We start from the raw sequence: 13,285 nt of genomic DNA on the forward strand, positions 1-13,285 counted from the left end.
GCCGTGCTGCTGCTACTGGGAATGGGCAGGAACTGATGGGTTTCTGCAGGTAACTCTACAAGATGCAGGAAGCCAATTCTATTAATTTAGGAGAAGATCCACCTTCTGTTACAGTTTTCCAAATCATGTTGCTGTTGGGCTTTTTTTATTTCCTGATGCTTAAAGCATGTAAGTTAAACTTAACTACCCTCTTTTCCAACAATTGTAATCTTTTCTGCTTTCTACCATGGTCTCAGCCTCTTGCATAGTAATAGCTGAGCTGTGAGAACACTTGAAAGTTGAGTGACGGTCAAAAGCTGATTAGAAAACATTATTACGGATGCTGGGTATTTCATTCCACTGTTTTCAGCACTGGCTGATCCTGTTGTTTTGTTGTGGTTTTTGAGATGACCCTGCTCTAACTAAGCTGCAACAGGGCAGTGCTGGAGAGCCTTGGAGGCTACAAATGGGAATTTAAACAGCTTAGATGGGCTAATGCATATTGAAGGAAGAACAGCCAACCGATAGTAATTATCTTGAAATGGCAATTAAGTTGTCTTGGTTCACCGTTGTGGGCCACTGCTTTTTCAGATGTCAGAACAGGAGCTCGGCAGCCACAACCTCAGGTTTTGTCACTGTGATCGTTTTTCCTCCCTTCGTGCTGTCAACTTCCATTTTGGGCTGTGTCATGTTCAAGCAGGCAGGATGCCTTGTGAAAATCTTTGCCCGTGTGCCTCGTTAGCATCCTTTACGGATTGTGAGGTTTTATTTATTTATTTATTAAATCACATTCTCGTAATACATCTGGTAGCAGAAGATATTGTCTGGTCACTTGGCCATGTTTCTCTGATGCTTTCCTAGACAATCCACTGCCTTGAAGTGCTCTGGGCTTCACCTGCATTGTTGGACAATATATTTAGTTCTTTACTTGTTTGGTTCCCTATCACAGTTGATATTTTTAGGAGATATAGTTGGTATTTTTAGGAGGTATCTTCTGCTGTGGGTGATGAAGCCTTGCACAGGGTGGGTGGAGGAGGAATGTGGCTGGCACTGATGCAGCATCCTTGAGGACACTGCAGTTGCCCTTACTGATGTTACTATAGGGAATGTGCTTGTGATTGCTTCACCCCTTGTAGCTATGGTTGCTTCTCCTTTTAAAACAAATACTGTCTTTGCCTGCATTGGAGAATGTGCAGAGATTACAGCTAATGGTAGGCAATTAGTTTAAATCCAGCAGAAGCTCTGCTGTCACAAATTGCGGCTTAACTTTTTCTTCCCTCATTCTGCTGTCGGCAGCTGTAATTGGGTCAGATGCTGCAGCACGGAGGGGACCCCGCCATTCCCTGTACCCCGCAAAGCTCCCGCACCGCCCTCCACCACGCCATGAAGCAGCTGGTGGCTGCTGAGCCCAGACAAGGCTGGGGTTGCATGTTGCACTGACCAGATGTACCCAGTGTGAATTGGTTTTCTGACAACCCAAGAAGCAGGAGGGAGAGGATGTGGCACCTGAAGCAGTGGTTTTTATTTGTTCTTTCCATCGTGCGAGATGGCACTGACAAAGAGAAGAGGGCGCTTGCCTCTTTCGTTGCTGTGCTTCTATGTGGTTAGAGACCAACCCTGTTTGAAAAGTTTGTGGGTTTATATAGGTTAAGTGGGAGAGAAGTACAAATTGTTTCCATTTTTCCTGATGGGGGAACTGTGAGACAGAGCAGTGTTTGGCCTGCCCACATCACATTGCTGGCATTTGGCACAGCTGAGTATTTTGAGAGCAGATTTCTTGAATGTCAGGCCAGTGCCCTATAAACACAGGTTGCCTTTTGTTGTTTGGTGGGCACAACTGTATGCGAGAAGCAATAAAGCGGCTCTGTAGGCAGGACACTGAGGAATGCTTGCTCAATTTGCATATGAAAACATTTATCCTAATACTCAGAGCTTACATAGCTACCAGCGAGGGGTTTCCATGGGCCCAAAGTCTGGCAGAAAGAGGGTCACACCACCCTCTTCAAATGAAATGCTTTAATTTTAATTAAGTCCACTACCTCCTGGGAAGCTGCAAGTTCCCAAATTTCTTAATTACCTACGGTACAGCTGAAGCTCAATTGTAATTTAGGACTTGGAGATTTTTTTTTTCTTTCTTTCTTTCCTTCCTTTTTAATCGTAAACAGCAGCAGAGAAGGAGCGTGTACTGCAGTAGATGCCCTGGCAGCGATAGATGAGCCAGTGCAGAGTGAGGCAGAAATAACGTGGCAGGTTGGCTGTGGTTTTTAGCCGTCTAGGAAGGCAGCAGAAGAGCACTGCCCGCACACCATCTGGATGAGACAGCGAGAGGTGGCGAGCTTCACATGAGCACGGCAAGAGGAGGGTGCTTTTCACTTGTCAGAGATCAGAACTGACACCTCGATGTGTTCAGGGTGCCATCTACCCTGTCTAAATATTTATTTCTTGTGCTGTGCTCAGTCTAATGCAATCAGACTACAGTGTGGAGGGCTGCCATATCCTTTTAGCTCTGAATTTGTCTTGCGGTAACAGGCTCTACTGCCCCCAAACTACGCCTGCATATTGCAAGTGAGGAGAAAAGTTGGAGCACCAGCTTGCGTTATGGCACCTCGTGTGTTGCCTCTGGAATCGCAGTTGGTTAGATCTGGCAGAGCTCACTGTAGGGACCACCCTAGGGTTTGTTGTGCAGAGCTAGAGAGACGCTAACCAGGTTACATGCAAACTTGATTCCCTTTATATTAGTAGGGAGATAAATTGGCTAGTATTTTTTTTTCAAAATATGAAAATGTAAATTGACTTCTACTGATACTAATTTGTTTTAATATTTCCACTGAAAATGGAATAACGCACTCTACATGTTTTCCATATATTCCCACTAGCTGAAGAACAGTGTGCTGTGACAAAACCAGTCTGAGCAATTTCTCTGCTAAGCAGAAACATGCTCAACTTGAGCATACTGACCGTAAGCTAAATCATCCGTTGTGTGTGCACTCCTCCACCCATGCACAGACTGTCCTCTGAAAACACCCACTGGTGCCTGTTATCATCGGTCCTATGGTACCTGTCATCTTGGTCTGCAGAGCTCTGCATAAATAGTCTTTTACTCGGAAGAAGAGTGGTTATTCTGCTCAGCTCAAGCATGATTGTGATAGTTAGGTTTGGTCCTTTGTTCTTCCAGACCTTTTTTAAAAAACCAAAAAAACAGGATGGCTGACTGAACTCACCATCCTGTTATGTCTGTAGCCCAGACTAAAACTGTTTCAAATAAATAGCATGGAGAACAATTTTTCAAGCTTCTCACAAAGGAAGAGATAAATCATTGAGGAATGTGCTTGTAGCACTTTGTCATTACTGCATCATGTGGAAGGGAGAAGTTGATACAGAGAAAGGTTGGACCCCATGTGAGAAGTGAAACAGGTAAAACAAGCCCTTTCTGCACTGCCCACAGCTGATGTAAGTAGTTGTAGAGATTTGGAGCATCCCTGGGCAAATCTTATTTTTTGATGTGGAGGGTAATCCTGAAAGGCTAAAAAAAGCACCTTAGATTGGATATTGGGAAAAATTTCTTCCCAGAAAGGGTTGTCAGGCATTGGAACAGGCTGCCCAGGGCACTGGTGGAGTCACCATGCCTGGAGGGGTTTAACAGATGTGGAGATGAGGTTCTTAGGGACATGGGTTGGTGCCAGTGTTGGGTTAACAGTTGGACTTGATGATCTTGAGGGTCTCTTCCAACCGAAATGATTCTGTGATTCTGCTTACTACGTACTTTTTGTGTCTAGACACTTGTTGGGTGTTAGTAAATGTGACACTGGACTCAGAGGAGACCTTCAGTGATGGGAGGACACCAGGTGAGACGTCTGCAAATATCTGAAATGTCCCCACATGCTGATATCTATGCATTTGAGTATCACCCAAACTTTCCAAGCCACATTGTCGCTGTGTACTCATAGAGCTGCCTGGTTGTGCCCAGATGCCCTGGTCAGATGGAGGATGGAGGAACCCCAGGGGCTCTGGCACCTTTCCTGAGTTCTCTGTGGAGGAGCGGTTGTACGGAGCTTTCCCCTTGGCTTTGTTTTCTTGTATGTCAGCTGTAAATGCTGTGGGACAGGGGAATCTTTCTGCCTGGAGGCATCTGCCTGCTGTGAAGGGCTTGCTCCTGCTGGCACCCTGTGACCAGGATCCAACCCTGACTTGAGCCCCACTGTGTGGCAGGAGTCCTGTGTCTTCCCATCTCCCCCTGGAGCAGGACTGGCTTCTAATGCAAAGCTTAGAAATAGTGCTGGAACTGGGAAAATATTCTGTGGTGGTTTTATGGTTTTTTGTTTGTATGTTTTTAAAGTACAGTTTAGCTCAATTTGGTTTTATAACCCATCCTTATGATCTGTTGCAGGCATTTGCTTTAATAAATTTAAGGAAACAATGATGAAGAGATACTCTACAGTTTTACAGGGGAATTACAAGAATAATCCCTGAAAAAAAAAGGTTTGCATACGTGCATATATAAATAAATTTTCATGATCATGTATAATTTATATATGACTATGTATGTTCACTGTGGGATTTATAGTATTTAGTTATTAACTGTGTTAAACATCCTTTAAGTTGTGCTTACAACTTAATGCTGGATAAGTAAATATACTTGTGATTTAACGGCATCATCAGCTGAATGGGAACTGGTTAGGAAAAATTTCTTCATGGAAAGGGTTGTCAGGCAGTGGAACAGCTGCCCAGGGAAGTGCTTGGGTCACCATCCCTGGAAGGGTTTAAAACACACGTAGATAAGGTTCTTAGGGACATGGTTTAGATGTGGACTTGACCTTGTTAGGTTAACAGTTGGACTCTATGATCTTAAAAGTCTTTTCCAACCAAAATAATTCTATGATGAGCTCAGCAGGAGAAGAGGGGACGTTGTTTGTGTACTTGGTGGGTACTTTGTTAAGGTGGATGCATCCATGAGTGCCCCCTATAGATGAGGGGCACTTGGTAAAAGATTGTCCCTCTTCAGCACAGTGGTCTCACAGCCAACCATTCCCAGGAAAATTTTCCAAGATGACATGGGTTTTTTTGTTTGTTTTTAGCATTGGAGAATAACTTCTTTAAAATATCAAGATGGAGTTTGGTGCACACTGTCAGTTCAGGGCAGGTTCCTGGATGGACTCGGACCCAGAGGCTTCTCTGCTGCAGCGCAACAGGGGGGGCAGGATTGCCAACCTGTGATGGTATCTTGCTTCCTCATCTTCTGATGAAAATGAGCACAAGAGACAGTGGAGGCAACAGTGATACTTATTTAAAAGATACACTGTTGTCCCCTGTGTATATTTGCCACTGTGTATAATGTAATTAGCATTACTTTAAAGATGCGTGGAAAAATACCTGCTCCTTTGGGGATGTGCTAAGCAGCTAAAGGACTTTGTGTGCAGTGTCACCCCTTTATTTTTATGGAGTAGCTAAATGGAAAATAGGTGCTGAAGCAGAGCTGGAAAGCTTGTTAGTGCGAATAACATAAGGCCAAAGTTGGTTGTATTTGTCTATGTTGAGGGTGGGGGAGGACCATCTGTGTTCTTCTCCCACAGCAGCTGTCTTGTGTGATCTTTTGGCCACGCCAGGTCCTGTGGCAGATCCTAGAGTCCCCTGTGTGCCAGCCCTGTTCCCAAGTGAGCCACTGTAACATCCTGCCTTGCCAGTGCCTCTGGCACCACAGGTGAGATGTCCCAGCTCTTCCAGTCATCGGGAGGTGGCATAGGAAACATGCTGGATGATTTGCCTTCTCTGCAGCAGCTAAAACACGAGATCAAAGAGAGGGAATGGGGCTGCACAAGAAGTGAGGGAGCCTTGCTAGATGGTCCTTTGACTCTCACTGTGGTTTCAGCCTTCAAATGTATGGCTGGACCAAGTGTACCGCTGATGGACAAGATCTTCTGTACAGTCTTTATGGCTGCATGGAGTATTTTACCTATTTTTGAGAAGTTTATACAGCTGTGCCATTGCTTAGGTCTTACAGAAGCCTTGACTCCCCAACAAACAAAACTCACATGCTCTCTTGGGGTTTGTTACTGGAGCCTTTTCTGTTACTTCCCAAAAAAGGTGTTCAGTTTAATTGCAGGTATTTTACCATTCCAACATCTCTATTTTCTTTACTTAGTTTAGCCCACGGAGGTTGTTTGTAATTCTTCACTCTGTTTGCATGAGGGGTATTAAAAAAAGAAAGTGTTATTCCTAGCTCTGTGTGAGATCTCGTTGTTTATGAAATTGTACCAGCTTGAGACATGATTATCACAAATAATTGCCAAGAATACTTGCTCTAAAATCTAAATGTAACGTTCTGGTTATTGTTGGCAATGCTTTTTACAAATTGAGATTGGCTATTACAAGCTGAATATGATGTACTTATACTTGGTAATCAGGCAGTGAGACTGTGTGCTACAGTAAGATTTTATTATCCTTAAGTGGCATTTTATTTGATCGAAGAAGTGAAAGAAACAAGGTTCTGGTCCTCTACGTGATGGGGACAAAGAATTTGGGAGTCACTTCATCCTTACCACCCTGCTAGGGAGATGACGTGGTGGACAAAATAACTGCAACATATACGTCCAGAAAACCATGTGCTTTCTGATAAAGGAAGCTTAAGAAGATGCGGTACTGTAGCACAAGATCTTTAAGTTATTTCTCAGCTATACCAGGTGCTGCTCTGTTGCATTGTTAGTGCTATGGACACCTTGTCCTTTTGCTCTGGGATGGGTGCAATGTGGATCCTCCCTTGGCAGCTTTTGTGCCAGGCTGCTGGGAGCTGCAGGAGTGCTGCTGTGAAGGATGAATGCTACTTATCACATGCTATGGGGCAAAGATGCTTTTGGTGGTTTTCTTTTAGTTCACTTTTCTTCAAAAGTTTAAATTCATGCATGAATAGGAATTTCTCAGATTTTTGTTAAAAGAGAATTAAAAAAACAAGTAAATTACTAAAAGCAAACAGAAATTTTGCGCTTTTCTTTTTGGAAGAGAATTGTAGAACTTTTATTGAAAAGATAGATTTTTCTTCATTCATCAACATACCTTAGGGCTGCAGGCATGGGGCAAGAGACAAGAAATAGAAAGTATATGAAGAATACTACTACTAAAGACAGGCAGTGTGAGGTCTCACCCATTAAACCCATCTAGTCATATGAGAAACTAAAATTAGCTGAGATTTTGGGGGACGAGTCCCTGCTCTTTGCAGAGGTCAGATGCTAAAAGCTGTTCCCTCTGGTACAGTAAGAAGTGGGAGATGACAGCGGGTTCTGTCCTGCTGGCCGGGCTCTCGGGTGCTGCCCCATGTGCTCGGAAGATCAGCAAACGGCTGAATAACACCACACTGTGCTCTCTCACAGGCTTCTGGTAGGACAACAGCTTATTGAGGAGTTCATGGTTTTAGTCTCAATAGCATTTTGTTATCGTTTCCCTCAATGGCTGGTATATGCTTTTGTTTTTAGATGACGTGTGCTGGTGGGGCGGTTTATCCCACCACTCTCTTCCCTGAGGAAAACCTTTCAGCTGGTCAAAAACAACTGTCTCCCTCAAAAGGGGATTTGCCCTGAGATGTTAGCGATGAGTGCAGTAGTCACAGGAAATGTAGGATTGTAGGAAGGATACTGATGAAAGTCAAGGAGATGGGGAGAAATACTGACTTCCAAGGGTGGTCAGGTGGCTTTGCTCCTGCAAAAGACCATGTTTGCTGGTCCTGCCATCACAGCAGCAGAACTGACATTGTGATTTCATGGTTGGAAAGGTTTGAACGCTGTGATGATAAAAGTTTCTTTAACTTTAGACAACCATGAAGCAAAATGGCTGCTTTTTTATTTATAAGTTATTTCCAAGTTACCACATATGAGCTCTTTTTTATATTTTAACTGTGCAGAATCATTGCGTAAGCTGCTATCATCCCAAAGCATCAGGTCTTGGTATTCAGATGCTGAGTATCTGCAGATTCCCTGAACTCCAGATGGAGTTTTATTTCCTCTTAAAATCGATGTTGTGATGTATGAGAATTTCAGTTTTGGAAAAAGAAAATCGGAGAGAAACAGGAAAATGTAAATATTTCAATGTGTAAAACAAGCCAATGAAAACTCCAGCTTTTATTTTTAGATAAATAGGTGTTGTGTGTGTTTATAACAGAAATGATCCTGAGCAAGTCCATTCCATGATTTTTGCATCCTGATGTGGTCAAATTAAACATATAACAAGGTCACACATAAAATGTGATGCAACTATTCAGTGAAAAAGATGTCTTCATGTTAGAAAATACATCCTCTTGTATGTCTACAAATATTTCATTGAGTACGATTCCAGGACAGAAGTTCTTTTCGTCTTACAAATAATAAAACATAGAGATGCAACGGGTTGTCCTTAAAAGCAATTCTTTTGTGAAGAATGACTAACTGAATTTACTGCAAAAAAAGCATTACTTGCTGCCAGAAATATGGCAGATCTCTAGACACATGCTTTTTTTGTTACTGAGGTAACTGAGAAAATTAAAGAATGATCCCATTTGGGATCTGCTCGGGCAATGGGGCTGGGTGCCTTGTGCTGCCTTCTTGGAAGTCACTGGGGAGGGAAGGTGCTGGGGTTCCTGCAGGGCTGGACTCTAAATGCAGGTTTTCTTCCCTGTTGTTTTTGTAGTTCAATCATTTGAGTGGTTCTGTTTGGAACTGGAGGATCAGTTAACAAGTAATTTATTAACTGAGTGGTTTTCTTCACTTTTAAAAGCTTGCTCTATGCCTATGCACGTCCAGCTCCTGCCAGCTCTAGGGCATTTGTACATCTTTAAGCATGTGAGTAGCTCCCAAAAATCAAGGGCACGGCTCACGTGCTTTGAGTATTTACAGGACTGAGGCCTTTAAAGAAAACATGGTCTAAATAAGAAACATCCCAGGCTGCTGCTTCTGTGAGTGATTCTGTGAGTTATACTGAGTAGGAACTTTATGTGAACATTATTGCAGGATGAGACTCTGAAAAGAGGGAGGAGAGAGTCAGACTGGGGTGCTCAAAAGCAGCATTTGAATTGGGGTGGTTTCATCTGTGGGCTTCCACCTTGGAGCTCCTCTGAGCATACCATGAATTAAACCTTCAGCTTCTTTAATGTGTATAATCCTAAGGAGTGCAAGTCAGTCACTGCCTCTGGAAAGAAGAAAATAAGAAAGAAATGCCAGGAAGAAAGAGAGCAAAGGCTAACAGGAGTAAGTATTTTTAGACAGAGATTGAAGTAAGTGATGGACAGTTTTCCCTATTTTTATACGAGCTCTTTATCAGTGTAATAACACGACTGGTGTGGCATGGCCTTTAGCTGGAGTGGGCTGGCAGGGAGCCACTGAATCTCACTTGTTTTTGCTTTGACAGTGCAATGTCAAAGGACATGGTGGCTCATCGCTGTAAATCTCGCTGCTGTTTATCCTGCACCACTGTGCATGGGTCTTCTGGCAGAAGTCATCTTTCATAAGGAGTTTTTTATATACGGACCAGCAATCCATAGGGTCTGAGCATGATCTCTTCCATCTCTAGTCAAGATCAAAAGAAGGTCCCAGTGTGATGAATAGGGATTTTTCCTTCTGCTGCTGTGGTTAGGGGCATAGCAATGGGAAAACAGAGCACAGTTCAAAGATCTGCATTACTGAAATTGCCTTGTAATGCTTTATTCATATCTGTGATACTGCCTGACGGAAGGCAAATTTATTCTTTCTATTACCTGGCTGTGATAGAGAGCGTAAGTCTTAGAGTAAGAAAGATAAGTATCACAAAATCACAGAGTCAGTTTGCAGAGATGCTCTTAAAGCCTTTACCTGTTGTTTTTGGGCTGCAAAATGATGAAAATGCCACCAGAGGGGCTCTTTGGAGGTCACTCAGCTCAGGCTCCTGCTCCAGGGAGACCCAAGCAGGTTACTTATGCTGGCTCAAGGAGCATCGCTGCTCCCAGGGATGGAGTCCTGCTTCCTGTTGGGAGGGAGCCCCATAGGCAGCTTGGTGTCCCTAACAATCCTTTGTCCCTTCTCTGCAGGGCCACTGCTTCCCTGGTCACTGCATGCTGTTAGTCTGCACCCCCAGGCAGAAACTGGCCCTTTTCCTTACCAGATCTCACTAGGTTTCTGATGGGCTCCATCCACAGGTTCATCAGGGTCCCTCTAGTGTTGGGTTCTAGCTGTTTTTCAAATTGTTACATCCCATGGTGCAATGTTACCTGCTGATTAGTGTAGGACATACGTGTCACTGATGATGACCTCGATATTGACCCAGATTTCTTCTGGTCCTTCACTGCTGGGAGGTGGATGCCAGGAGGATGTGCTGCCAGGGGCTTACCCAGTGCTCCCTATGGCCTCCCTTCCCAAAGGGTGGGGGCAAAATCAGCCTTTCCCCAGATGTCAGGGACCTCCCCAATCACCAGTTTTTCACAGATGATTTTTCCAGTTTTCAGTCTTATGGGTTTGGATTTGCTTTTTTTTTTGTTGTTGTTGAGTAAGTGATGTGACACGTACACAGAGGATATATTACAAGCTGTAAGGTTTTACGGTATATCAGGAATGGAAGCAAGCAGATCTAGCTGTTGGCAGCAAGTATTAAAAATGAAGCGGGTTTAGAGAGGATTATTTCTGCCTTTTCATTTGGAGAAATAATCTCCATTTAAAAGTTAGTTACTAATATGCCCCATGACTATACATTCATCTTTACCCCTAATAATGGATTTTATCATTAATACACATGAATTTTCACTTGTGTTATAATCCAATCAGCAGCAAATCTCCCTTTTTAAATGCAAGGTATTCAGCAGAACAGGGACTCTCGGAAACTTTGTGGTTGAGTAGACGGCTTGAACATAGTGGAGCGAGGTTAATTTCTTGATGCTATCTGACACAGCAGAAGTGGCCTTCGGCTGTATAATTTATGTTTTCATATGTACAGCATGAATGTGTGGAATGAAGTATTTGAATACCCTGTGTGAACTTGGAAGCCAAGGTGGGGAAACTCCAGGGTCAGGGTTTTGTTTGGTACAGGGAAGGTGATGATGGATGGGCAATGGGTAACAGGGCTTTTTGGGGAGGAAAAAAAAATGATCAAGCCATTCTGGAGAGGGTTCTCTTGCCCTTGATTTGGCACCTCTTCTAATTGCAAACATGTCCTTGGATTATCTGCGTACTCACCATGAGCTGCTCTTGAACCTCAGGGTCTTTTACAAGCACTACTGGAAAACTGAGCGCTTGCTTGGGTGGCACAGCTGAGAAGGTCATGGGAGCCGTAATTCCTCGTGCTGTGGCACAGCCAGCACCCCCGCACGGGGCCATGGAACTGCTGGTCTCTCCTGCAGGCAGGGACAGGCTTGAGAGGGACGTGGTGTGTAAAACCATAGCAGGGTCTTTGGCTAAAAGAGGAGGATTCAGTGTGAGCAGAGATTTTGGTGTTTTTTCTCCTCTCAATTCCATATCAATGAAGTGGGTCGTGTTTGTGTTTTTCCTAGTGGTGCTGATGTGTCATGGACATTGGGCTTTTTTTATTCAGTTTTTGGTTTTGCTAGGACTCTTTCCCATTAGAAGCCACTACTTGGTCTGGATTTGCCAACCTTATTTTCACTTATGCTTCACTGAGAATTTTTAATGAATACAAAATGATACCAAAACTTGCTTCTGCAGTTTTGGGGTGATAGTTTTTTTTTCCCTGATGTAACTCTATCCCAAATGTTATACTTTTCTGCAAGTCATTAAAATAGTTTCAGGATTCACTTATTGACACAATTGCTTTTCTTCTTCCTCTGTCATTTGCCACTCTGGAGTTTCTGGTGTTTGACTGTTGAAGTGCAACTGGCAGAAGAGACAAATCCTGTGTGCCTGCCCTGTCAGGAAGCTGAGGAAAACCCTGGAAGCAGAACCCATCCTAAGTGATGAAGTGATATTGCAGCTCCTTACGGTTTTTAGCAGTTCAGACCTAGCGTGTGCTCAGGACCCGTGTAATGCTTCACAGCCTCATCTGTGGTTCATTAACTGGTGATAGAGGAGAGGAGTAAATGCCATTCAGAGAAATATCTCCTTTTGTTAGGGCCTGATGTTTCTGACCCTGAATTAAGCTGAAGGAGACCCATGCAGAGCTTGGTTCATCACTTATTTCCTTCCTCCTTTCTTTGCCTGCTGGATGCTGAAACGTTGCCGGCACGGGGCAGATGTGGTAGCAAGCCCACTAGCCCATGATTAAGCTCAGGAGGTCACTATTTTCCAAAGTGTGGCATTTTGGTGTACCTTAAAACTCTGAGTTGGGAGCAGAAGGGAAGAGCCCAGTGCTTTGCTTTCCATCCAGCTAATGTGTAACACATGGGGGGAGCACCCTCCACCACAGCTTTGTTAATGGATGTGCATCTTATTCAAAGGCACGTGTGGGTGGGTTATCCATCACTACCACCGCTCCGTACACCTCCCTGGCTGGCGGCGTGTCTGCCATGGTCGCTGCCTCTCCTACTACCCGCCATCGCTGTTTAATTGGCCCCTCTGAGCTACTTGCTGGGACCCTGGCAGACCAGCAAGATTTGAATGCAGAATTTGGTGTTTTCTTATTATTCCTTGTACAGAGGCTAACACTCAGAGCACTGTTCTCCCGAGGTTTTATGCCATCTTGTGCTGGGCTAGCAATGTAAGGTCACCTACAGCCTTGGCTTTGCCGAGTTGCTCTCCGTTGTCACTAACTAATGGCTTGGGTAGAAGTGTTGTTGCTCAGGTCTTATAGGAGCCTATCGCAGCACTAATGGCGTGTCCCACTGACTTCTTGCATACAGGTTCTACTTTAAAGCTATTGGTGCCTAAAGAGTGCAACCAGGTGCCAAGCTGGTACCAGCCCTTGTGCTCATAGTAGGCATCTGGTTCACAGGCTCTGTGATGCAGGCAGTGTATGTATGCTAGAAAGTAAATAAGAAAACATCATGAGCCCAAAGTGAGATTCATTGAGGTATGCAGCAGTACAGAAAGCTAATTGAAGAAGTGCTTTGGGAACTTGTCCTGCCAGAAGGTCTTCGTGCAGGGTCCTGTGTCTGGAGGACTGTGGGACTTGAAGTTCTCTGTTCATACAGAATGACTCCGATTATCTTGGGAATGAAAAAGAAAACTGAATTCCCTGCTAAATCTTGAAAGCCATAAGGTGTGTGCTGAAGTGTTCATAGTGCCACAGGAGCTTGGGGCAGAGATTAGAATTAGGGATTTACCAGGTCACATAACATGATGCTTCTTTTAAATTGTTTGTACCATGCTGATGCCTTTTATTTTGTAGTGTTCAAAGTCCGTAAACATGCCTTATGGTGAGGGATCGTGAC

General features: G+C 44.0%; 1 protein-coding gene across 1 annotated transcript in view; it reads left to right on the top strand.

The window, feature by feature from the left end:
• ERBB4 (erb-b2 receptor tyrosine kinase 4) overlaps positions 1–13,285 on the top strand; it is a gene marked incomplete at both ends in the record, with an annotated part of 612,462 nt that overhangs the window by 169,237 nt on the left and 429,940 nt on the right. The window lies entirely within an intron of this gene.

This window comes from Nesoenas mayeri (genome assembly GCF_963082525.1).
Source record: "Nesoenas mayeri genome assembly, chromosome: 6".
NCBI lineage: Eukaryota > Metazoa > Chordata > Aves > Columbiformes > Columbidae > Nesoenas > Nesoenas mayeri.